At 49.8% G+C, this 26,650-nt stretch overlaps 1 protein-coding gene across 2 annotated transcripts in view; it reads right to left on the bottom strand.

The window, feature by feature from the left end:
* The window catches only part of LOC141201219 (retinol dehydrogenase 7-like), a 124,319-nt gene that overhangs the window by 20,800 nt on the left and 76,869 nt on the right, over window positions 1–26,650 (bottom strand). The window lies entirely within an intron of this gene.

A 26,650-nucleotide genomic window follows, 5' to 3' on the forward strand; every position in this document is an offset into this window, starting at 1 on the left:
GAAATGTTGCCTTTTAGGCTTGTGGAGACGGAAGCTTTCCGCAACCCGATGGCAGCAGCCATCCCTCGGTACTCAGTCCCCAGCCGCCACTATTTCTCCCGGTGTGCCGTCCCCCCATTACACAAGCACGTGTTTCACAACATTAACCGTGCCCTCAACAATGCAGTTACTGGGAAAGTCCACCTAACCAGGGACACGTGGACAAGTGCTTGTGGGCAGGTACGGTACATCTCGCTGACGGCGCACTGGGTTAACATAGTGGAAGCCGGAACTCAGTCGGACCTTGGGACGGAACAAATCCTCCCAATGCCGAGGATAGTGGGCCCTAGGTCAATCAGGGTTTCCCCACATTCTACAGCTCCTGCACCTCATCCTCCTCTTCAGCCTCCATCTCTGAAATGACCACATCAGTCACAAGCTGAAAGCACTGCAGCACTGCCTCAGCCAAGCGGCAACAGGCTGTGCTGAAGCTAACATGCTTAGGTGACAAACCGCACAATGCTGAAGAGTTGTGGACAGCTCTGAAAGAGCAGGCAGATCTGTGGCTCACACCACTGAACCTACAGCCAGGCATGGTCGTGTGTGACAATGGCCGGAACCTGGTGGCGGCTCTGAGGCGAGGCGAGCTCACACATGTAACATGCCTGGCCCATGTGCTTAACCTCGTGGTTCAGCGGTTTCTCAAAACCTACCCGGTTTTGAAGCTGCTTGTCAAAGTACGCCGCCTGTGTGCCCATTTCGGCAGCGTTTGCAACTTTCAGCTCACCGACTGGTGTGTGATGTCCCCACGCGTTGGAACTCTATACTGCAGATGTTGGGAAGGATTTGTGAGCAGAAGAGGGCAGTTGTTGAGTACCAGTATCAACAAGGCCATTGGTATTCAGTTCAGACTCCACACATAAGACCTCAGGAGTGAACATGGATGTCAGACATATGTACCATCCTCCAAAACTTTGAGGTCTCCACCAAGATGGTGACCGGCGATAACGCCATAATTAGCTTCACCATCCCACTTCTCTGTTTTCTGAAACGCTCTCTGCTCACAATCAAAGAGGATGCATTGCAGGCGGAGCACGATGAGATGGAGCAAGAAAGCATACAGGGTGATTACACACAGCCCAGCCTCATCTCATCTCAACGTGGATTGGGTGACAATGAGGAAGAGGAGGAGGAAAAACAGGAGCTAGTTTCAAGCGCTATAGATGGTACAACCTGCACAACTGTCATACCGTCTATTCAGCGTGGATGTCCTGAGAACAGGGAGGAGGAGGAGAGCATGGTCAGTCATCCTCTTGGTGAGGACACGGAAGTCTTGCCTGTTAGCAGTCTGGCACGCATGGCTAAGTTTAAGTTACACTGCCTTTCCCGTGACCCTCGCGTTCTCAAAATTTGTGACAGTCATTACTGGTTTGTAACACTTCTAGACCCATGCTACAAGGAAAACTTTCTATTTCTTATTCCTGAGGCGGACAGGTCTACAAAACTGGGGCAGTATGAGAAGGCCCTTGTTGTGGAACTACTAAAAAAATTCCCATCTGAAAACGCCTGTGGCAGAGGTCACAGTTCGTTGGACAACCTAGGAGTACAAGCGAGAGAGACACAACTCCAATCCAGCAGAGGCAGGGGACCACTGTCAAAGTTCTGAGAGAGTTTTCTCAGCCCCTCCCATCGCACAGGCCCTGAGGCGCGGGGTACTCTCACAAGGAGTGCAAAGTTTGGGAAGATGCTGAGGGAGTACCTTGCCGACTGTACCAACGTCCTCCGTGATTCTTCTATGCCTTATAATTATTGGGTATCCCAGCTGGACACGTGGAATGAACTGGCTCTCTATGCCTTGGAGGTCTTGGCCTGCCATGCCGCTAGGGTTTTATCAGAGTGGGCTTTTAGTGCTGCTGGTGGAATTATAACTGATAAGCGCATCCCACTGTCAACTGAAAATGCTGATAGGCTGACTCTTATAAAAATGAACAAGGGTTGGATTGGGCCAGACTTCTCAACACCATCGAATGATAGCAGCGTAACATAAACTAAAATCCAGTGTCTTTTTTTGGGAGGTGTATTCCCATGCACCTTTTCACATCCACACATGGGTATACGCTTCCTGATTTTGGCTATTTGCTCTTGTCCTCCTCCTCCTCATCCTTCACCACCATATCACCAGGGTGACCGTGGTCCGTGATGCAACACCCACATAATTTTTCTTAAAGGGTGTTTATGATCCCGTAAAAAATTTTTTTTATACAGTATGTTCATGTATACCCACCTGGGGTAAATGTTTGTCAGCCCATACATTTAGTGCATGGGCATTACAAGTATAGGAGACCTGCTCCTTTCTAATGGGAACATTTTTTTATGAGGCCGCCCTCCACGTCTCTTCCAAGGGGCATTGGAGTGCCTCCAAATTTTTGGCAGCCCTTGCATTCACTGCATAGGTCAACACTATGGGAAACCAACTTCCTAGTAATGGGAACATTTTTTCATGAGGCCCTCTACGTCTCTTCCAAGGTGCATTGGAGTGCCTCCCAATTTTTGGCAGCTCTTGCATTCACTGCATAGGCAAACACAATGGGAGACCCACTTCCTAATAATGGGAACATTGTTTTCTGGAGGCCCTCTGACCTCCACGTCTCTTCCAAGGGGCATTGGAGTTCCTCCAAATTTTTGGCAGCCCTTGCATTCACTGCATAGGCCAACATTATGGGAGACCCACTTCCTAATAATGGGAACATTGTTTTCCGGAGGCCCTCTGACCTCCACGTCTCTTCCAAGGGGCATTGCAGTGCCTCCAAATTTTTGGCAACCCTTGCATTCACTGCATAGGCAAACACAATGGGAGACCCACTTCCTAACAATGTGAACATTGTTTTCAGGAGTCTTTCTGACCTCCACGTCTCTTCCAAGGGGCATTGGAGTGACTCCCAATTTTTGGCAGCCCTTGCATTCATTGCATAGGCCAATGCTATAGGAGACCCACTTCCTAATAATGGGAACATTTTTTCATGAGGCCCTCTACGTATCTTCTAAGAGGCATTGGAGTGCCTCCCAATTTTTGGCAGCCCTTGCATTCACTGCATTGGCAAACAGTATGGGAGACCCACTTCCTAATAATGGGAACATTGTTTTCTGGAGGCCCTCCTCTAAGTCTCTTCAAAGGGGTATTGGAGTGAATCCAAATTTTCAAAGAGGTATTGGGGTGCATCCAAATTTTGGGCAGCCCTGCCACTCACTGCATACACAATAACAGTATAGGAGACCCACTCTTTAGTAATGGGAACAACAAACCATAGCCGGCTGATGGCTCTCTAAAAATAGTGAAGGCCGACTGCTGGCCCTTTAAGAATAGTAAAGGTCACCTGATGGCCCTATAAAAATAAGCTTTGTGACTTTCAGAATCCCTCCTTCAGAAATGAAACAGGAAGTGTCTAATGATGTGTCACACACCACATGGCCAGATAAAGTTGTAAAATGTTAAAATGACATTTCCCGGTGAATGTATTTGTCACGGTTGAAAGCAATGCAAAAGTGCAAAAACGCATCAAAAACGCTACATGTGAACATAACCCAAGGTGTGGAGGAGCATTTTTGTTTTTGGTTATTTATTTTGCCTTATATACAAGTCCTTACCCTGGAAAGAATGTTCCTTAACATATTTCCCAGGAAAATCCATTTTCGTTTCGTTTTTGCATGTTTTATTGTGAGTCTGTAAAAGTGGTGTAATACCTCTGACAACATTGTTCACAGCAGTGATCTGGGAGTCAGAAATGCTTCCAGGTGTCTTTCTCATGCTGTTCCCATGTCATTTGAGTACTGTTCCCATCGATTTTGTCAATTTTTAGGCCCTATGCAGAAAGCCTGAAAATTGGTTGCATTTCCCATAGACTTACATTGGGCTCGTTGCTCGGGTCGAGCACCCGAGTATTCCAATGTGCTCGACCTGAGCAACGAGCACCCGAGCATTTTAGTGCTCGCCCATCACTAGATACAGCCATTAGATGGCAGCAAAGATACTGTTTGAGTTTACATTACCCTTATGTCAGGGGTACACAGGGTTAACCGGTTTGGGGGCTGCCCTTAGTGACAAGGGGGAACTGAGGGATCTCTGGGAGATTATATTCGGCCATTTTAGTGAGTTAAGAAGGAGCATTGAGTAAGGACAGACGTGCTGAGAGCACAGGGAAGAAGAGAGATGGGTGTGTGTGGGAGAAACCAGGAGGATTAACTGGAACGGGCACACCACAGCCTAATCTATACTTTACAGGTCAATTTGTGGATCCTGGCCTCTTCCAGCCGATAGGCAGTAATGGACCTGCCTGGACTGGGGAGCCTCAGAAGCGAGGTAGTCCCTGCTAGAGTCAGGTATTGGGAGCCATGCAGTGAAGCAGGAGCTTCTCCACGAGAAAGTCCAGAGGCAGTTTCCCCTAGGTCCGAGTCACACCGTGATTAGCACTGTGTGGTGATTGAGACTGTGTTTTACCATCTGTGAATGCCGTGTTTTGCAACAAGTGTTGTACGTGTAATCCCCGTTTCTAAGGCCATGCTGAACAAGTAAACTGGACTGCTTTGTTTTTAAAGAACTGTGTCGTCTTTCATTCAAAGTGCAGAAGTTCTGCACCCATCTGAACCCAGGATGAAAATGAGTAAGGACTTCCACAGCATACAGCCCAAACTACAGCACCCCACACACACCCAGGGATAAACATGTCCCCCTTTTTCTGTAGCAGGCCAGGGTGATGAAGAAAACACTGCATCCCTCGCCACTGACTATCACCCTGAGCCCCGTTACACATACATGGCCTCCTCATCCCCTAATCCTGCTATGTGCGTCCTCGTCATCCCATAAACCTGGTATATATGGCACCATCACAGTACACTTAAAAAAAAAAAAAAAACACTTATACTCACCTTCCTTTCTCACCTCTGCTCCAGCACTGCATCCTGTTCTCCTGCTGCAGCTCATGTCAGGATCTGAGGCGCAGCGCGCGCTCTCAGATACTGATGTGAGCTGCTGCCGGCACATTCACTCTTCTCCACGCCGGGATCGTGGAGAAGAGTGAATATGCATTCACTTAAGTAGCGGGCACAGTCAGCAGGAGCTGCTGCTCAGCACTCCTCCGTGCCCGCTACTAAAGAGAATGAATATTCCCTCTTCTCCACGCCCATGGGAATTGAGAGGAGTGAATATTCATTACCCTTTAGCAGCGGGAACAGAAATAGGACACCCGGCCCACGGGACTTGTCACGAGAAAATGTTCCCCTGGACCGCCCGTTCTGAAAGGAAGGCCAACCAGAGTGAGTCTGCCATCGTGATGCCCGTAATCACCCCCGGGCTCTGTTCATCTGTAGTTCTCCCAGTGGGAGGGAATCCATCCGGTAAAGTTCATGGTAGACACTGGGGCTGCCAACTCCATTTTAAAATCAATCCACTGAACTGACCCAGTCCAATTTTCTAACGACAATCTAATATTGATCGGTGTAGATGGCAGACCTAACAAACACACTCTCACCAAACCTATTCCAATTAGCCCATTTCCAGAAGTAATGGCACAATTTGTCATATCCCCGACCTGCCAGGTAAATCTTTTAGGAGCAGACCTCTTGTCTAAATTCCAATCCAGAATTCAATTTGAAGACAATGGTCCGATGATCCTTACTTTAAAAGATCCAAACTCTGATGCACACATAGAGGAGGTCTGCATCTTACGGACACTACCCACGGTTATAATTAACATGTCAGATACCAATGGAATGTTGAAATGTTGAAAAGTGGTGAATACATGTGAGGAAAGGTTGTGCTGAGTTTGTTGACCGAAGGAAAAAGTATGTAGATATGTGGAACTTAAATGGTTAACTGAAATATGCGCGCTGCCAGATAAGCGCCCAGTTACAGCTGCTAGCATAGCAAAACGGCCTTGGCTTGGTACAGAGCAGAGAGGGAAAAAAGGTGAATGGAGGAAGAAAATACAGACAATAAGGGAAAGACGCTATGTTATGTGTATTACAAAGATACTGCTCTCCGATAATGGCGGAGTAATGAATTGTTGGAAATGTTCTAATTGTGGCCAGCAGAATCCATTGTCAGCAGATTATTGTGTTGCATGTCACGTGTCCCGTCCAGAAGACCCACCCCTTGCCACTACCCAAGCCACTACTAGTGCCCCATCCTCATCTGTTATACCTATGTCCGCCCAAAGTTCCAACCCTTCCTGTAGCGACCATGTTGCTACACCCATTGCATCACCTCCAGCCTCTGACCACATGTCCCTTTGGTGGTGGCCATCTTGGTGCATCGTTCCTGTAGTATGCTTCCTTCTGGTGGTAGCCATCTTAGCACACCCGGAATACAGGCCGCAATACACACTACACCCAGAATCCCAGAATGTGTATGAGGAAGACCATCATGATCAGTGTGTGACAGAGCATTATATGTGTTTATGTAAATTAATTTTCTAGATGGTCATATATCCTTAAGCTTCTAATAGATGCACATACACGTTGTCTGGTTTACAGTAATTGATTAAGCAAACGTTTTTTTTTTTTTTTTTTTTTTATTAGCATTCCACTACACAAAGACTGTCAGTTTCTCTTTGCATTTACATATCAGGGCAGGCAAATGATTTGGACGGTGCGGTCATGCCGCAGAATAGCCCTAATCAGTTTGCAAAAAACATGTCTAGCTGTCTGCTGCCGTGGCAGCTGGACAACTCTGAGGTAGTACTTTTACAATACGTGGATGACCTTCTTTTGTGTGCCCCCACGGAGCAAGTGTCCATCAGGGCCAGTGTTAGCCTCCTCAAGCATCTAGCAAAACTGAATTGTCGAGACTGCAGCCTCGAAGCTTCAGTTTTGCCTTGGTCAAGTGGTCTTCTTAGGCCATTGCCTTACTCAGGGGGCCAGACATCTCACAGAAGAAAGGAAGATGGCCATCTATGCACTACCATTCCCAAAAGATCCCATAGAGCTGCAACGGTTCCATGGACTATGTACATATTGCAGACAGTGGATCCCAGACGCCTCCCGTCTGATGCAGCCCCTATATGATGCATTAAAAGAAGACACTCTGGCTGATGTAAACAACAAGGACCACCAAGAACAGCTGCAACAAGCCTTTGAGCAACTAAAGTCAAGGAAAATGACAACCCCTGCCCTTGGGAATCCGGACTATGCTCAACCTTTCCATTTGTACGTCTCTGAGACAGGAGGACATGCAGCCGGGGTACTCACACAGAGACACTGTACAAAGCAGCGCCCAGTCGGTTATTACCCAGCGCATCTGTCCCCCAGCTGTCTACGAGCGGTTCACGCCACACAGCAACCTAAACATCAGTGTTCGTTGATGTTGCCAATGTGAAATTACACCGGTGCACCACCATCAACCCAGCCACCCTGCTACCAGCACCTGAAGGAGAGGGGAAAGAGGCTCCACCGCATGATTGTCTGGAACAAATTACTGCGGAGTCAACTCCACTTGTTCTAGTGGGGGAAGTACCCTTGGATGACCCAGAACTTACGTTATATACGGATGGATCCAGATATGCTGACACCTCTGGCAGGTTTCATACAGGATATGCTGTCACAACTGAAGATACATTGGTAGAGGCTGCAGTCTTACCTCCCAGTATGTCAGCACAGGAAGCAGAGCTCAAAGCTCTGACTGCAGATAGATGGAAGCGGTGCAACTACCAAGACAGTTGGCTGTCGCTCCACACGCTCTACGCTCTAAAGAAGAATGCCAGTCGTGGAAGGAGGCGGGTCCTAAGTTGATGGATGGGCTATGGAAGAAGAATCAACTGTACTGTTTGCCTCGACTCCTGTATCCAGCCGTTGCGGCCTGGGCCCATGGACTGCGTAGTGGTAGTGGATATGTTTTCCAGTTGGCCAGAAGCATTCGCCGGTCCAAACATGACTGCCAAGACTACAGCCAAGAAGCTGGTCTCTGAAGTTGTTTGACGGTATGGAGTCCCAGAAGTTATCAAAAGTGATCAAGGACCAGCCTTTCCCTCATGCGTATATCAAGAAATATTTACCATGATTGGATCAACCGTGACGTTACATACTCCTTATCATTCACAGTCAAGTGGCAAGGTGGAGAGATTAAATGGCACACTGAAAAGGCAGTTAACCAAAATGATGCAGGAGACTACGGCCCAGTGGCCTGAGCTCCTTCCCATTGCACTATATCACATACGCACCACACCCATAGGGAAACACAAACTGTCACCCTATGAGATACTATTTGGGTCACAACCAGCCATAGCTAGATTTACCCCACAACAATTATCAGAAGAAACAGATTATGTTGTGCAATATGTGATTCAGCTTACCAAAGCCTTAACTAACACCCATGCGTTAGTATCCTCTTCTATTCCAGATCCAGCTGATGCAGAAGGTTGTCATACCCTCAGGCCTGGAGATTATGTGTATGTGAAGAGGCATGTTCGGAAACACGGACTAGAACCATTGTATGACGGACCATACCAGGTGCTCCTGACAATCCCAACAGCTGAGATGTTTTATGATAATATGTATGGTTAAACTAGTCAATACCTGGAATAGCCTACAACAGAGTACTTTAATAATAAGTTCATTACTCACCATCAAATTTTGGTACAAGAATTGAGACAATTAGAAGACAACCAGATCAGTGACTGTTGGATATGTACTCATTCACTAGTTTCAGCCGCTAGTATGCCCTTTCTGGCGGTCCGTCCCAGACCGTCATTATTGGAAAGATACATTCATAATCACTCATAGGTACATGCAAATCTGTTTATAAAAGGCACCAATGACACGTTTTAATATATCTGGTAACGTCCCTTGTAATGAATTTTCTGAATATAAGCCTAGTAATCCAACATGTGGCAATCCAAATGTTGGATATTGTAGCCCCCTGGGACAAATGCCCTCATGGTGTATGTTATCAAATAACACCGTTTTTATTGATTTGGTACATAAATTAGTATTACAGCACTCTGCTTTATGGGATCTGCCATCAGCCACATATTGGGTCTGTGGGAATAATGCATACAAATGGCTCCCGGTCTTAGTAGGGGGGACTTGTACGTTGGCCCAGCTAACTTCAGCCACTTATCTTATTACCCATAGTAAAGTAGATTTGAGAACCATCCCTCTTCATACCATTTATAAACGTGCCAAGGACAACACCCCACGCCCATCAGGAAGACCTCATTTAGTACAAATGAGTATACCCGATAAGAGAGTTAGTACTGTCTTCCTCTACCCTATGGTTACACAAATGTGGGACAAGTTAGTGGATGTCACTGACTACTTAGATGACCTGATTTAGAATATTTTGGAAGTAATTAATACTGCTGTTGCAGTGCAGAATCAACTTATTATAGTGGCTAATCAACATACCTTAGTGCTGGACTATTTGACAGCAGCTCAAGGAGGGATGTGTCAGGTTATAGGCCCAGCCTGTTGTCACTATATTGACCCCGACTCTACTATACTGTTAAAGACTAAAATGGAAGACATTAGGAAACTCAGGGAAGAGTATAACAAACATAACGAATTAACTAAAGAGTGTTGCATATTGTTGCTTGCTTCTTAATATATGTTTTACTAAAACTAGTCTTTTATTGTATCCCATTTTGCATGAGGAAAGCCTGCCAGTAGTGTTGAGCGAACATGCTCGACACTGCTCGGTACTCGCCCAAGCATCACGCTACTCGGGATGTTCGGCGAGCACTGAGCATTTCCGGGTTACTCGGGCGGGAGCTCGGGTCTCCGCCCTGCATGTTTGGCGCTCTTTACAGAGCCAATGAACATGCAGGGATTGCCAGCCAGTCACTGTAATGCCGCAGCCATGTTGTTTGTGGGCATTACAGTGATTGGCTGGCCGCACAGCGTCACCTCGAGTATTTAAAACCGGGCGCCGCCATCTTGGACACAGTCGCTCCGGATCAGACAGTGTAGGGACAGCACTGCTGATTTAGGGAGAGATATATCCTGCAAAATAGTTAGTGTAGGGTCTGTAAAGGCTGCCAGATCGAACAAACAGTCCTTCTCAGGACTAATATCCATCCCAGGTATATCAGGCAGGCAGGCAGGCTGTATAGGAGACGCAGTGGTTATACCAGCAAACACTGCATTACAGTCCTGTGTGCTGCTCCTGTTGCTGAAATTGCTGGACTTAGCTCCAGGTCCCGGGGGCCAGGAAAAAATCCTTTTTTTTTATCTAAATCCTCTTTTTTTTCTCCTCCTTCACAATGTACAAATACCCATCTTATTAACCTTTTGGTGCCCCCCCCCCCCCCCCAAAAAAAAGTGTGCCTCTGATTTTTCAGACACAAATATATCTGTTGAAAATAGTCTGGTGTAGGCCAGAGAAATAGAAGTGTGGTTTTGCAGTTCTATGGGCCATTTATATCTAAAAAAAACAGTTTGAGTGTGTCGCTCACTGTTCAGCCGCAAATATATATATATTTTAAAAAGCCTGGTATACACCAGTAAATTATTACTGTGGTTTTGATGTTCCACGGTAAAACATCTCTATTATCCTGTTTTTGGCATTTTTTGCTGTATAAAAATAATAATAGTGTCTCCCTGATTTTTCAGACACAAATATATCTGTTGAAAATAGTCTGGTGTAGGCCAAAGAGACAGAAGTGTGCTTTTGCTGTTCCACGGTAAAAAATCTCTATTATCCTGCTTTTTGTATTTTTTGCTGTAAAAAAAAAAAAAAAATAGTGTCTCCCTGATTTTTCAGACACAAATATATCTGTTGAAAATAGTCTGGTGTAGGACCGAGAAATACAAGTGTGGTTTTGCAGTTCCACGGTACAAACCTCTGTATTATCCACTTTTGGGCCATTTGTATCTAAAAAAAACAGTTTGAGTGTGTCGCTCACTGTTCAGCCACAAATATATATATATTTTAAAAAGCCAGGTATACACCAGTAAATTATAACTGTGGTTTTGCTGTTCCACGGTAAAAAATCTCTATTATTCAGGTTTTGGTAGTTTTTTCCGTAAAGAAAAACAGTAGTGTCTCCTGACTGTTGTGACACAAAAATATATCTGTTGAAAATAGTCTTGTGTAGGCCCGACATCCCAGTGTGGTTTCGCAGTTCCACGGGTCAAATCGCTGCACTATCCAGTTTTGGGCCTTTGGTATCTAAAAAAAAAGCAGTTTGAGTGTGTCGCTCACTGTTCAGCCGCAAATATCTCTATTTAAAAAAGTGTGGTATACCCCAGTAAACAATAACTGTGGTTTTCCTCTTCCACGGTTCTAATCTACTCTTTATTACCCTTTTTCCATTGATAGTGCAAGTGTAAGCTATTTTACTTCATTTACAATGGGCAAGGCGCGTGGCAAGGGTCGTGGAAGTGGACGTTCTGGTGATGGTTCGTGCAGAGGACGGGGCCGTGGCCAAGGTGAAAATGTGCCACAACCAACAGCCACATCTTCTCGCTCCCATTTCTTGACCGAATTACTAGGGAAGCACAGAACAACACCAGTATTGAGAACTGATCAGTGTGAACAGGTTATTAATTGGATAGCAGACAATACTTCCAGTTACCTGGGCACCACCACCTCCGGTCTGTCTTCCACACGGTCAACTCTTAGTAGCCATGAGTCTCGACCGCATACTCCTCCTCACCCTGATGCTCCTTCCTCCCACCATGCCGAGTGTCGTCAGACAGCAAGTGATCCCACACTTGGACACTCTGAAGAGCTGTTCACTGGTCCATTTCCATATTTGGGCCCCTCGCCTGATACGCTTGAAGTGGTGGAAGAGGAGATCCCATGTTGCGATGCCCAAATATTTGAACAGCCACGGCCACAGGAAGTCGACGTTGGCAATCTGTCACAAGAGGTGGACGATGACGAGACACAATTGCCAGGAAGTGAGGAGGAGGATCGTGGTGCGCAAGTGGAAGAGGAGGAGGTGGTGGATGATCTAGTAACTGACCCAACGTGGAAGGAGGACATGCAGAGTGAGGCCAGCAGCACACAGGGGGAGGGAGGCAGAGTACCCCAACAGGCAGGAAGAAGCAGTGTGGTGGCCGCAGACAGAAGGCAGGCAACCGTTCCCCGTAACACCAACACGAGGGACGTTGCCAGTACAAGCGGTAGGTCTTCCAGAGTCTGGAATTTTTTTAAAGACTCTGCTGATAACCCCAAAAAGGCCATATGTTCCAGCTGCCATGCCAGCATCAGCAGGGGTGACAAAACTACCAGCCTGACCACCACCAGCATGATCAGGCACATGGCAGCAAAGCACCCGACTCTGTAGGGCGAAACCCAGGGTCCACGACCAGTGTCAGCGGGTGTCACCACTGCTTCTTCCACTGTTGTGCGTGCAATAGAACCCCCTGTTGTGTGTGCAAGGCAATCCCCTGTCCATACTGCATGTAAAGATGCCCCCTCCTCTCAGTCTTCACTTGTTATGGCAGTTTCTCAAGAAACAGCATCAACGTCCACGTCCACGTCCCACCGCAGCGTTCAATTGTCCATATCCCAGACCTTTGAACGAAAGCGGAAATTCGCAGCTAACGCCCCACAGGCCACAGTCCTAAATTCGCACATTTCACGACTGCTTGCATTGGAAATGCTGCCTTTTAGGCAGGTGGAGACAGAATCCTTCCGCAATCTTATGGCGGTGGCCGTCCCTCGGTACTCGGTCCCCAGCCGACACTATTTTGCCCGGTGTGCCATCCCCGCACTACACAAGCACGTGTCCCAAAGCATCTGCCGTGCCCTCAACAACGCAGTTACTGGGAGAGTCCACCTGACAACGGACACGTGGACAAGTGCTTGAGGCCAGGGACGGTACATCTCTCTGACGGCACACTGGGTAAACATAGTGGAAGCCGGGACCCAGTCGGACCTTGGGACGGAACACATCCTCCCCACACCGAGGATTGCGGGCCCTATGTCAGTCAGAGTTGCCCCCACAGTGTACAGCTCCTGCACATCCTCCTCCTCCTCCTCATGTTCATCCTCCATCTCAGATATCACCACATCAGTTACAAGCTGGAAGCATTGCAGTACTGCCTCCGCCAAGCGGCAACAGGCTGTGCTGAAACTCATAAGCTTAGGTGATAAACCTCACACTGCTTGTGAGTTGTGGACAGCTGTGAAAGAGCAGGCAGATCTGTGGCTGAGACCGCTGAACCTACATCCCGGCATGGTCGTGTGTGACAATGGCCTTAACCTGGTGGCGGCTCTGAGGCGAGGTGAGATCACCCATGTACCATGCCTGGCTCATGTGCTTAACCTCGGGGTTCAGCGGTTTCTTAAATCGTACCCCGAGTTGCCAGATCTGCTCGTGAAAGTACGCCGCCTGTCAGCTCATTTTCGCAAGTCGGCTACAGCTTCCGCCGCCCTTGCTGTGTTGCAGCAGCGTTTACAGCTTCCGGCACACCGACTGGTGTGTGATGTCCCCACACGTTGGAACTCTACCCTCCACATGTTGCAAAGGATTTGTGAGCAGAAGAGAGCAGTTGTGGAGTACCAGCTGCAACAAGGCCGTCGATATTCAGGTCAGACTCCACACATAAGACCTCAGGAGTGGACCTGGATGTCTGACATATGTACGATCCTGACAAACTTTGAGGAGGCCACCAAGATGGTGAGTGGCGATGACGCCATCATTAGTGTCAGCATCCCACTTGTCTGTCTTTTGCAACGCTCTCTGCAGAGAATTAAAGAGGAGGCATTGCAGCCAGAGTATGATGAGATGGATCAAGAAGCCGTAGCGGGCGATTACACACAGCCCAGCCTCATCTCATCCCAACGTGCATTGGGGGACAATGAGGGAGAGGAGGAGGAGGAAGAACAGGAGCTGCTATCATGCGTTGTAGACGGTAGTACCTGTACAAGTGTCATACCGTCGGTTCAGCGTGGGTGGCCTGAGGACAGGGGGGAGGAGGAAGAGGAGGAGGAGGAGGAGGAGGAGAGCATGGTCAGTCGTCATCTTGGTGAAGACACGGAAATCTTGCCCGTTACCAGTCTGGCACGCATGGCTGACTTTATGTTACTCTGCCTTAACCGTGACCCTCGCGTTGTCAAAATGTTGGGTGACAGTCATTACTGGTTGGTGACACTTGTAGACCCCCGCTACAAGGAGAACTTTCACTCTCTTATTCCTGAGGTGGAGAGGTCTTCAAAAATGGGGCAATACCAGAAGGCCCTTGCAGCAGAACTCTTAAAAAAATTCCCATCTGAACACACTAGCGGCAGAGGTCACAGTTCGTTGCCCAACCAAGGCATACAGGCGAGAGGGATGCAACTCCAATCCAGCAGAGGCAGGGGAACACTGTCAACGTTCTGGGACAGTTTTCTGACACCCGCCCAGCTTACAGGCCCTGAGGCGCGGGGTACTCTCACAAGGAGTGGAAAGTTTCAAAAGATGGTGAGGGAGTACCTTGCCGATCGTACCAGCGTCCTCCGGGATTCCTCTGTGCCTTTTAATTATTGGGTATCCAAGCTGGACACTTGGAATGAACTCGCTCTGTACGCCTTGGAGGTCCTGGCCTGTCCTGCCGCTAGCGTGTTATCGGAGCGTGTTTTTAGTGCCGCTGGGGGAATTATAACTGATAAGCGCACTCGCCTGTCAACTGACAAGCTGACCCTTATCAAAATGAACAAGGGCTGGATTGGGCCAGACTTCTCATCACCACCAAATGACAGCACAGTAACATAAAGTCAAATCCACTGTGTTATTTCGGGAGGTGTATTCACATGCACCGCTTCACACCCACACATGGGTATACGCTTCCTCGTTTCGGCTGTTTAATCTTCTTCTCCTTATCCTCAGCCTCCACCACCACTATACCACCAGGGTGCCAGCATTGCAAGTTCCTCCGTCCTAATTTTTGGCAGCTTTTGCTGGGAAAGCATAAGCAAATACCATGGGACATCCACTCCCCAATAATGGGACTTATGTTTGTAATATGCTGTACTGCATGGCTCTTGTAAGGGGCATTGCAAGTTGCTCCGTCCTAATTTTTGGCAGCTTTTGCTGGGAAAGCATAAGCAAATACTATGGGAGACCCACTCCCCAATAATGGGACTTATGTTTGTAATATGCTGTACTGCATGGCTCTTGTAAGGGGCATTGCAAGTTGCTCCGTCCTAATTTTTGGCAGCTTTTGCTGGGAAAGCATAAGCAAATACTATGGGAGACCCACTCCCCAATAATGGGACTTATGTTTGTAATATGCTGTACTGCATGGCTCTTGTAAGGGGCATTGCAAGTTGCTCCGTCCTAATTTTTGGCAGCTTTTGCTGGGAAAGCATAAGCAAATACTATTGGAGACCCACTCCCCAATAATGGGACTTATGTTTGTAATATGCTGTACTGCATGGCTCTTGTAAGGGGCATTGCAAGTTGCTCCGTCCTAATTTTTGGCAGCTTTTGCTTGCAAAGCATAAGCAAATACTATGGGACACCCACTCCCCAATAATGGGACTTATGTTTGTAATATGCTGTACTGCATGTGACGCACCCCCTGGGCCATGTGTACACGTGTGTGGGATACCCGGTGCCGGGTCTGTGGGGTCTGTAGTCTCCGTGGCGGTGACCCGGTCCCGTGGCTCAGGCTGGTCAAACCAGTGGCAATCTTTCTTAGGTTTGGAGGTTAATTGTCCGACTGCGCCACCCGTGGATTGCGGTCAGGGAGTACCACCGCTGCGAGGCAGACCGCTGAGGCTGGTGTTGTGTGCGCAGCATAAAATGGGATAACTCCCCTCGAGAGGAGTATAGCCTCAGGGCAGTGAGTGTGGATGATGGGGGTGATGGTGCACGAGCGCAGCAGGAATGACTCAGAGTCTTTGCAGTGCAGTTCTGGGTCTTTACTGATGATTATAAGGTAGACCCTCCCGGGAGTACTGGCTAGCATAAGAGGCCTGGTCAGTCTGTGAGCAAGCAGGAGTTCCCCTGGCCAGGTGGAGTTGTAGGCCTCCCCGTCTGTCTGCACTCTTCCTGGCTACCTTGCTGTAAGCGGGTAGAAGTAGCCCACGTCACTGAGTGTACCGTGTAGTGCTCACCCGTATGGCTGGTGACTTGGGGCCTTCTGTTAGCCTCCGCTCCACGACGGCGGTGCTGGTCCCTTGCTTGTGACTGAGCCTCCGGGCTTCTATGGCTAGAGGACCTGAAATCCCCTGCTGGCCGGTTTCTGCTGCTGGATATATAAGTCCTCACAGCTTCGGACTCCTGTGTCCGGTTCCTATTGTCTTCTGCCAGGGCGAGCTCTGCTCAGCTTCCAGCCCCTCGTCTTTAGCTCCTAGCTCCTACAGAGCTCCTTGCTGTTACTTTCCCTTGCTCTCACTCTGACTCTGACTGTTCTCTGTTCTCTGACTCACTCAACCCCACCCCAGATCCAGTTTATAAGGGCAGAATTCTCCCCTCCCAGGACTGGGGCAGGAGGATGTTGCATGTTTAAGGGATCCTGACCAGGAAACCTCCCACTTGCTCTCCGACGTAATCTCTATTACTGTGGTGACCAGACCCCTGGGGTGCCACACATGACTCTTGTAAGGGGCATTGCAGTACCTCATAATTTTTGGAAAGCATTCCATTCACTGCTTAGGCCAACAGTGCACAGGAGACCCAGTTGCTATAAATGGAAAAAAAGGTTTAGTTAACGCCCTCTGACCTCCATGTCATTTCCAAGGGGCATTGGAGTGCCTCGAAATTTTTGGTAGGCATTGCACTCACTGTATGCCCTATAACTGTGTAGCCGAACTGCTCCTTTTGTTACAGAAACATATCCTACAAGACATATCTGGTTGACTGGCCTGATATTGATGTGAATGGTCCCTGTTCCTCCTGCTCTTTCTCCTTTGCCACTACCTCATCCATCATTTATCACCTGAAGCTTTGTTTTAACGGGAGTCATAGAACTTGGATAGTAGCAGGAAAACATCCAGCAATCCTCGGAGGAGGTAGGATATGCGCCAAAACGCTGACCTCCTCAGGCCTAGCCGCTGCTACATACATGCGCTTGCATTACAACAAAACAAAGCAGATGCTAACTTCTATCATCCTCATCATGCTCCTCATCTTGGCACTCTCAACTCCCCTGATGGAGAAGCCAGGGCCCACCGGAGGAGTCTGATAGTCCGGTGGGCTCGGCCAATGCTGCCCTAAAGCAGGCCAGGCTAAGAAAAGTGTGGGAAAGGTTACCGGCACAAATAGGGGTGGCTGGGGACCGAGTATGGACACCCAGCCACCCCCTGGAGGCTGGGGAGCAAGCGGGGACACCCGGCCACCAGGCAGCTGGGGACTGAGTATGGATACCAGGCCGCCGACACAGCCATGGTGTGGTGGCCAGATTCCGCCTCCACATGCCTAAAAGGCCCAATTTAAAGTGCAAGCAAGCAAGCAGTATAGTATTGCAGCCTGGGGGTGGGTGGGTGGCAGGCTGCATACTTGCGCTTGCATTGCAAGGAATGGGAGAGGTACAATTGAACACTGCCCTGGGACAAGGACTTGAATGGGGATAGTTGCAAGTCTGCAACGACAGGTGCAAGGTGGGAGGCATCTTCGCATGTACCATGAACAGGGGTTTGGCATGCACACACTACAGCGGAATAGGTAGTGTGTGCATTCCCACTAAATGCACTGGGGAGGGCACAGGTAATGTTTTGGTATACGCGCTTAATCTTATGTATAAGGCACACCAGGACAAATAGGGGCGGCTGGGGACTGAGTATGGATACCTCACTGCCGAAGCAGCCATGAGGTAGTGGCCAGCTTTGGCCTCCTCTAAACTAAAAGGCCCCATTTCAAGTGCAAGCTAGCAGTATGAATTGCAGTCTGGGGGTGGGTGGGTGGCAGGCTGCACACTTACACTTGCATTAAAAGAAAACATAGCAGATGCTAACTTCTGTCATCATCATCATGCTCCTCACCTTGGCACTCTCAACTCCACCGATGGAGAAGTCAGGGCCCACCGGAGGCTCGTCCAATGCTGCCTAAAGCAGGCCAGGCTAAGAAAAGTGTGTGGGGGGATGTTCCAAGGAGAAATGGGGGCAGCTGGGGACCGTTTATGGACACCCGACTGCCCCCAGGCGGCTGGGGACCGTGTGGACACTCGGCCGCCGGGCGGCTGGGGGCTGAGTATGGATTCCAGGCCGCCAACACAGCCATGACGTGGTGGCCAGATTCCGCCTCCACATGCCTAAAAGGCCCAATTTCAAGTTCAAGCAAGCAAGCAGTATGGTATTGCAGCCTGGGGGTGGGTGGGTGGCAGGCTGCATACTTGCGCTTGTATTGCAAGGAATGGGGGAGGTACAATTGAACACTGCCCTGGGACTAGAACTTGCATGGGGATAGTTGCAAGTTTGCATCTTCTGATGCGGCAAGGATCACATATGATGGGCACACTTTTAGACAGTGACCTGGGAGTCAGAGATGCTTCCAGGGGTCTTCCCCATGCTGTTCCCATGTCTTTTCAGCACTTTATGCATGTGTCGCACAGCACATGGCCAGATAAGGTTGTAAAATGTTAAAATGACATTTCCCGGTGAATGCATTTGTCATAGTTGAAAGCAATACAAAAGTGCAAAAACGCATAAAAAATGCTACTTGTGAACATAGCCGAAGGTGTGGAGGAGTATTTTTGTTTTTGGTCATTTATTTTAACTTATACACAAGTCTTTTCCCTGGAAAGGATGTTCCTTAACATATTTCACAGGAAAAAAGTTTCACTTTCGTTTTATTGTGAGCCTGTAAAAGTGGCTTAGTACCTCTGACCACGTTGTTGACAGCAGTGACCTGGGGGTCAGAAATGCTTCCTGGGGCGATCCCCATGCTGTCCCCATGTCATTTGAGCACTGTCACTATCGTTTTGGGCACTTGTTAGGCTTTTAAAAGACTGCCGGGGGTGCCACCGCAAAAATGCTCGAGTCTCCCATAGACTAACATTGGGCTCGTTGCTCGGGTCGAGCACCCGAGTATCACGGCGAGCTCGGCCCGAGCTTCGAGCACCCGAGCATTTTAGTGCTCGCTCAACACTACCTGCCAGTCATCAGAGAGCAAGGAGGACGCTGTTAACCAACATCCAGTGCTACTATACACAGATATGTAACCAGCATTGAGGACCTGGATGACAAGGGAATGATGACCTTTACCCGCTTGCCCCGACCAACCTCAGATCTGATCTTATGATTATGACGCGCCCCCTGGGCCATGTTCAGGGGATACCGGAGCCGGATCTGGGTAGGGGTAGTAGTCCTTGTGGCGGTGACCCGGTCCGTGCCCAGGGTGTCAAACTAAGTGGCAGTCTATGGCAGTAGATGTTAATTTGATCGACTACGCCACCCGTTGAGTGCGGCTTTGAAGCCACCGCTGCAGAGCAGTCCGCTGAGGCCGGTGGTATATGTGCAGCAGTGATGGTATAACCCCCAACGGGAGGGGTATGGCCTCAGGGCAGCAGGTGTGGATGATGGGTGTAGTTATGTTGTAGAAAGGAGAGTCAGAGACTTGAGGTGCAGTTTCAGGGTTTTTACTCACGGTTGTTCTCTCAGTCACTCTGGCCTTGAGTGACCACCCGAGCCGTGCTGCGTCCACCAGGTCCTGGACTCGGCTAACCCCCAGGCAGTTCTGGAGCGTGGTCCTGAGCTCCCTTCTCCCTCTCTGTCCCTGGCCATTCCCACCAGGGATCCACCTTTAGCCGGCTCCCTCGGGTCTCTTAGTGGTCAAACCTCCTCTGGGTTCCCTGACCCTATGCTTGGTGTGCCTTTCTGGTGGATTTGGTGAGGGTCGTGGCAAATCTTGACCACGACCTCCGGTTCCTGGCTGAGGATAAGTGGCCTCCACCAGTTCGCGTTCCGGTACCCGTGTCCGCCAACCCTTCACCCTTTTTGGTCTGATTCTGGGTTCTTAGGGTTCCTTCTGACTCTGCTTCTCTGGGCCTTTCTTCCTCCTCTCTCTCTTCACTGCAGGCTTGGCCCTGGAGCTGGGCCCAGCCGGAGCCACAGCTCCCTGTCAGCCCTCCTGGTTGAGCTCCTCTGCTAAAAAGACCCTGTCCTAAGATGGTGCCCACCATATATACTCCCTCTATGTGTGAGCCCAGGTGACTAGCACCCAATGAGCTCCTAGCTTTACCCAGAGTACTCCCCCTATCTGCCCCTACACTACTGGGATGTTCCACCCCCCTCCCACTCCAGCCAGGGACAGACGCTGTCGTACCTGCACATTTACTTGGTGGGAGTACCGTAGTTCTGTCCCCCGGAAATGGGATGTATGTAGTGCATGCAGCCTACTAAGCTCAGTTCCACACTCCATCCTTACCCGGGAGTGGAATACCACACCTCTGGCTTGAGGTGTAATACCCCTGTAGCAGCCGAATCCTCAGGGTGCTACATTCCCCCCTGGTAAACCACAGCACGTCCTCGGGCTGTAAAAGAATAAAATATCCAATAACACACAATTTTTTTTTTTTTTTAAAACATCATAAACATATAAAACACTATATATATATCAGCAGCATAATACTCTTCATATAAAACTTTTCATTATAAACATTCTTGTTCCTCCGGCCACGGTGCAACTTGTGACCGGGTAAAGTGCAACAGTCTCTTCTGGAAAAAACACAGTTCCTTATAAAACCAGTAGGGGGCGCCTTAGAAAGCGCAACTATATACAAGGGGAGGTGGCCGCTCTCAGTCCTCGGCCAGTGGGATTAAGGGACATACGGGTAACAGTTTAATTTGCTGGTCCCAACGGGGACTATAATGGTAACAGTTCCTGTACCCTAACGGGTAACTATTTTACAGTTCCATTTACCGTACTTTAGTAGCGGCGTCCTCCTGCTCCTTCCTCCGTGTACCCTTCAGACCCGTCCGGGTCCTCTTGCTCCTCCTGACACCTCAGCTCTTTCTCTGTCAGTCGGTGTACATGAAGGGCATAGGCTCCTTTGGCACATTGGTGCCGGGTGAAGGTGACCTCATCACCCAGGTAAAGGTCACGACCTCTGTGTCCCTCCGGTAGGTGGGACTCGACATCTCTTCTGGTCACGAAGACGTCGCCGGGGGTGTGATGATCTCTGATGAAGCCCCAACCGTGCTGCAGTTGGAATTTGATTACAGTCCCGGTGGCACGGGGACCGTGGGCTGCACGGGGGTTCCTTCGGGTCCGGCTCTTTTGTTCTGCTCTCTTTACTTGCAACCGCTTCTCGCGGACCCGTCTCTCTCTCCGTTCTCGCTCAAAGACTTCCAACTGCTGGCGGCAGCACTCCGCACGCTCAGTTGCGGCCGCCCGGGTCTCCTGAGTGAACCCGATGAGGTCTCCTCCTGCGGGGTCCCACTCAAACTGCGCCTCCTCTAACGAGAGCGGGGTCATCTTGACGGGCGCCGGAGCCGGGATTAGGGGCTCATCCAGGGGTCTTTCTTTCCGGAGTCGGGGATGGTGGTACTCCGGTGGCCACGCAAAGGGCTGCCCATCCGGGCAAGTGTGCTGGGCAAATAAGTCTTCACCCAGGTGCGGCACAGTGGAAGTTGAGGGCGCGGTGGTGGCAGCGGCACCCGGGATCACTAGGCCTTGCGACCAAGCTTGGGGTACCCTGAAGGTAAAGGGCACCGTGAAGACGGCGGCGCCCGGGGGCACTCGGCCTTGCGACCAGGCCGGTGGCGTCTCCTGCTTGGCCGCGCTCAGGGTTGAGGCGCGTGACGTCACAGGGGGCGTGGTCGCGGCTCCTGCTTGGGGCCTAGTCTGGAGCGGTAGCGGTGCGGCAATGGGCACGATCAGTGGGACTTCGGGCTCTGCGACGGGGAGCGGGGGTAGGCTTACGGTGGCTGGGCTCGGGGTAGTAACGTCCCCTTTACTTGCCTCCGTCTCTTCAGCTCCCTCTGCGGCGTCGTCTCCGGCCTCCGTCCCTTCTGCATCCTCTTCAGGGGCAGGCGTGCTCCTCGTTGCGGGTGGTGTGCTCCGCTGGCGGGTTCCAGCCTGCTGGGCCATTTCCCTGCTCCACTCCATCAGCGTTTCTCGCTGCACCTGGGCCATCCTCCGTGCGAGGCCCTCCAGCGCGGTCTGTGCACGCTCCCGGTCTCGGGGGAGCTGTGCCAGGATCTCCACCAGGTCTTGTGGGGTGGTTGCTTGCATCAGGCTCCTGACCACAGGGTCGGTGCTGCCTGCCTCTCCCTCCATCTCCGGGTACGGCTCCTCCAGGCTGCACCCATCTTCGCTCTTTTGTTCTGTATCCGCCCACACTCAGGGCGGTCCTGGGGCAACTTGGTGATTGTCAGTTCCAGGGGCAGACCCCCCACGCTGATGGACATCGCTAGCATCGCAGCCTCTGCTGGTGGGGGCGGTCTTCGTTTTTGGCGCCATTCTTGGTCCTGGCCCACGATGGGAGGTCGTCTCTTACCACCCTCTGGCACGCCCATAACGGCGTCCGCTCTGCCAGGGCGGGAAATCTTCTCAGATGGCGGGAATCGTCTCCCAGTGGCGGGAAACTCCGTGGATGGCGGGAAAAAGCTGCAGATGGCGGGCAACCGGCGGGAAACGACCCGTGATGGCGTCCGATGGCGGGGACCCTCCGGAATTGGCGGGAGACTTCTTTTTACGGTACAGATAAACTTTTCTTCAGGCACGCAGTACCCGGTGGTTGCGGGCACGTTATCCTGCCGACTACGCCAAAGTTGACGCGCCCCCTGGGCCATGTTCAGGGGATACCCGGAGCCGGATCTGGGTAGGGGTAGTAGTCCTTGTGGCGGTGACCCGGTCCGTGCCCAGGGTGTCAAACTAAGTGGCAGTCTATGGCAGTAGATGTTAATTTGATCGACTACGCCACCCGTTGAGTGCGGCTTTGAAGCCGCCGCTGCAGAGCAGTCCGCTGAGGCCGGTGGTATATGTGCAGCAGTGATGGTATAACCCCCAACGGGAGGGGTATGGCCTCAGGGCAGCAGGTGTGGATGATGGGTGTAGTTATGTTGTAGAAAGGAGAGTCAGAGACTTGAGGTGCAGTTTCAGGGTTTTTACTCACGGTTGTTCTCTCAGTCACTCTGGCCTTGAGTGACCACCCGAGCCGTGCTGCGTCCACCAGGTCCTGGACTCGGCTAACCCCCAGGCAGTTCTGGAGCGTGGTCCTGAGCTCCCTTCTCCCTCTCTGTCCCTGGCCATTCCCACCAGGGATCCACCTTTGGCCGGCTCCCTCGGGTCTCTTAGTGGTCAAACCTCCTCTGGGTTCCCTGACCCTATGCTTGGTGTGCCTTTCTGGTGGATTTGGTGAGGGTCGTGGCAAATCTTGACCACGACCTCCGGTTCCTGGCTGAGGATAAGTGGCCTCCACCAGTTCAGGTTCCGGTACCCGTGTCCGCCAACCCTTCACCCTTTTTGGTCTGATTCTGGGTTCTTAGGGTTCCTTCTGACTCTGCTTCTCTGGGCCTTTCTTCCTCCTCTCTCTCTTCACTGCAGGCTTGGCCCTGGAGCTGGGCCCAGCCGGAGCCACAGCTCCCTGTCAGCCCTCCTGGCTGAGCTCCTCTGCTAAAAAGACCCTGTCCTAAGATGGTGCCCACCATATATACTCCCTCTATGTGTGAGCCCAGGTGACTAGCACCCAATGAGCTCCTAGCTTTACCCAGAGTACTCCCCCTATCTGCCCCTACACTACTGGGATGTTCCACCCCCCTCCCACTCCAGCCAGGGACAGACGCTGTCGTACCTGCACATTTACTTGGTGGGAGTACCGTAGTTCTGTCCCCCGGAAATGGGATGTATGTAGTGCATGCAGCCTACTAAGCTCAGTTCCACACTCCATCCTTACCCGGGAGTGGAATACCACACCTCTGGCTTGAGGTGTAATACCCCTGTAGCAGCCGAATCCTCAGGGTGCTACAATTATATCAACTAACAAGGGGGGATGGACATGCCGCAACAGCCTCAATTGGTAACAAGGGCACTAATTGAGTGAAGACCAATGTCCCTCTGGCTCAAATCATGACCCTGGGATAGGACCTCTATTGTTGATAATAACATATTTTTTAGGGGGGAATGTAGAGGGCATATTGATACTCATGCTAGAGCAACTCCATTTTGTCTGCTCGCTTTAAAATCATGTTATTATCACTCCTTGCATAACATACATTCTTTCTTTCTCTTCCCATAGAACTTCTCTCACACTAACTTTTTCTCAAGAGAACATTTTGTCAGACACTCTGTTATCTAACTTGTTTAGGCCAGGTGCGACCTTGTAAAATTTCCATAGTGCTTCAAACTAACAATGATAATATGGCCATATATGTGTTTTCCGTAATAATTGTACTAACATCAGTTAGCCTATAGTATTGTAGTTTGGTAGTTGATGGCTATTTGATATACTCAAAACAATATAAAATGCTAAGCAAAATAAACTTGATCAGAGATTCTTTGAGTCCTCCCAATACAGAACGTTGTTTCCGTTTGGTTTTCTGTGGATTGCAATCAACATAATAATTTGACACTCACTTGGTCAACCATGAAGGGTTATTGCCCTCCCTTAACAGTAGCTGCAGCAGCCACCGCAAACCCCCCCCTCCACCGCCACAACCCCGCTATCCTCCAGCGGAATCTCTGTATACTCAGGTATATACCCGAGTATAAGCCGAGGGGGGCATTTTCAGCACAAGAAATGTGTTGAAAAATTCGGCTTATACTACAATATATACGGTATGTCACACAAAATAGTTTATAAATAATAAGCTGCTTCTGCTGCTGGCACATTCACTCTTCTCCACACCGGGACTATGGGCGTGGAGAAGAGGGAATATGCATTTTCTTTAGTAGCAGGCACTGACAGCAGGAGCTGCGGCTCAGCGCTCCTCCGTGCCCGCTACTAAAGAGAATGAATATTCCCTCTTCCCTTTAGCAGCAGGCACACGTGGTAGCTGCAGCAGCGGCTACTGCGTGTGCCCGCACCTCCACCGTCGCAACCCCCTCCCCTCCAATACTCACCTATCCTCCTCGTTCCCCCACTGCTATGGTGCCCCCGGCGCACTTCAAGTCACTGAACTTGATCGCGGCTCTGGATCTCCCCAGTTCGGGGAACCGGCTGCTCTTCTAAAAAGCGGTAACATCGAACCGGGGAGAACCGGCCGAATCCCACCCCTGCATATAGATGATGTCTTGCTCCTCTGGATGGGCACACGGACAGAACTACATGATTTCCACACATTTCTAAATCAGATAGATGCCACCATTAACCCTTTCATGACATGCGCCGTACATGTACGGCACATGTCATGTCTTCCCCTTTGGAGCGGGCTCCAGCGATGAGCTTGCACCTTTCTGGTGACATGACAGCTGACCTGATCAGCTGTCATGTGCCCCTAACAACTGCAGGTGGAATCGCAATTCACCCGTGGCTGTTAACCTGTTAAATGTCGCTGTCAATCTCTGATAGCCGCATTTAACATCGCCGCACCGGAAGAGCGTCATAAGACACACCCATTGGCGTCCGTGTCACATGACACTCCTCCGGTGTCACATGACCGCGGGTCACTAATAGGTTGGCATGACAACCTGGGTTCTACAAGAAACCTCTGTGGTTGTCATAGCCAATCTGCTATGAGTGCCACCCAGCGGTCGGCGTTCATAGCAGATGAGCACTTTTGGTACACATAGTAGGGCACCAGAAACATCCTTTTACTTATTGATGGTAACTCATCGTAACTACCATTGAATTCTCTATTGTTAATATAATATGCTGTTAGTTTTCAAGGCTTTCTAGGTTGAAGTTGGATTATATACTGTACTTCTGTACATTTTGAATAAAGATTTTTTTTCATGCTATCATCTTTGAACATATCTAACACAATGGTCACCATTTCATGCCATTACAATGCAACCAATATTAACATATACGGTTTGGAAAGAGAACATGAGCCAGGAGGTCAATGACTCCAACCTAGTATTCTTGGTGCCTGGGACCTCCTTCCAAAAGTGTGTGTGTGGGGGGAATACAGATATATTTCAGGACATAAACCAGTTGAAAAAGCAACACAACTTTGGACAAGAATGAACTATTAGACATGTTACATCTTGGAGTCAGTATATCATGAATCAATGTAGTTGCACTGTTACTCAGCTTCCAGTAAATTACACTCATATGACAACTCCACACCCATATATAAACATAGGCTTCAATAAACAAGGAGGAGAGTGTGGTAGATCAGCTCACTCAGCTGTACACTGAGGTAGACACGGGAACACTGTCTCTTTAAATTGTTCCCAGGTTTATTATACAGGCTACATAAATTGTGGTGAAGTAAAAATGGGCAAAACAGGACAACAAAGTGATAGCACAAAGCACAGTCCTTGTGTTGGCCGGGAACCACCTGTTCAGGGTTTAGCAAACAAACGGTTCAGCTTTTCCTTGTCAGGACACAAAGCACTGAATTTCCTCTCTCCAGCCCTACCGAACACTGAATACCTCAGCAGGCCATCTATTTAAACCCCAGACCCCACCCTGAGGTGGAGATATGGTAAACGACCTCTCACCCACTCTATGGTCCTTCACAAAAAAACACGCCCTTTTAAAATGGATGCTTAACCCATCTTGGCACATAGTGTGCTGGAGAAAACTTTGAGGTTTCAATTCACTGAAGCTAATAGCCTCCAGCACTCCCCCCCAGCACTCCCCCCCCCAGCACTTTGCCAGTGACTTTGTCACAAGGGTTAGAAAAAAAAATATAGTACAA

Source organism: Phyllobates terribilis, unplaced genomic scaffold (genome assembly GCF_046119375.1).
Source record: "Phyllobates terribilis strain yellow unplaced genomic scaffold, ASM4611937v1 Scaffold_2__4_contigs__length_985480577, whole genome shotgun sequence".
Classification (NCBI taxonomy): Eukaryota; Metazoa; Chordata; class Amphibia; order Anura; family Dendrobatidae; genus Phyllobates; species Phyllobates terribilis.